The following is a 928-nucleotide window of genomic DNA, read 5'->3' as shown; positions in this document are numbered from 1 at the left end:
ATAAATAAATCTTAAAAAAAAAAAAAAGTCAGAAGAGAGGGGAAGAGAAGGGAGGAGAGGAGAGGAGAGGGGAGGGGAGGAGAGGGGAGGAGAGGGGAGGAGAGGGAAGGAGAATGGAGAGGAGGGAAGAAGGGACAATGTGGCAGGGAAGATGGGGATTAGGAAAAAGCAATTGTGTTGGAGAATTCCTCCAAGACCAGGGCCAGTGTCTAGCCTGTAAGTCTCTGGTCCTTAGGTCTCCCACCCATCCACAAGCGTTTCTGTGTTTCCAGGTACCTGGATCCCTGCTGGATGCAGTACTGGTAAATATCCCTGGACCTCTGAAGGATTTTACCAGGACATCAGGGAGCTGTAGATCCCTCCTTCCCAGGCATGTCCACCTTGTTCCTTATTTCAACGAGTGTTGCTCTGGGAATAACCAACATGTTATGCTTCTCCCTCGTCAGCCCTCACAACCTAGGACACTTGCCCTGACACAGGCACCTGGCCTGTACAGGCCTCCAACTCTGCTTTGTAACAGGATGGGGGGGTCCTAGAGCACTGGGTGTCTCCCTCAATTGCTCTCCACCTTCTTTTCTGAGACAGGTTCTTTCGCTGTGCCTGGAGCTCACTGACTTAGCTAAACTACCTGATCAGTGAGACCCAGGGATGCTCATGTCTATGCCTCTAGCCCTGGGATTACAGACATGGGCCATTGTACCAGCTTCTTACGAGGGTTCTGGAGATCTGTATTAATCAGGGTTCTCTGAAGAAACAGAACTGGTGTGTGTGTGTGTGTGTGTGTGTGTGGTGAGAGCACACTCATGTGTGTTAAAAGAAGATTATTAAAGTGGCTAATGAGCCGAGCGTGGTGGCGCACGTCTTTAATCCCAGCACTTGGGAGGCAGAGGCAGGCAGATTTCTGAGTTCGAGGCCAGCCTGGTCTACA

Source organism: Mus pahari, chromosome 21 (assembly GCF_900095145.1).
Source record: "Mus pahari chromosome 21, PAHARI_EIJ_v1.1, whole genome shotgun sequence".
In the NCBI taxonomy this organism is placed as follows: domain Eukaryota; kingdom Metazoa; phylum Chordata; class Mammalia; order Rodentia; family Muridae; genus Mus; species Mus pahari.
Note: the sequence above shows the minus strand (reverse complement) of the source record.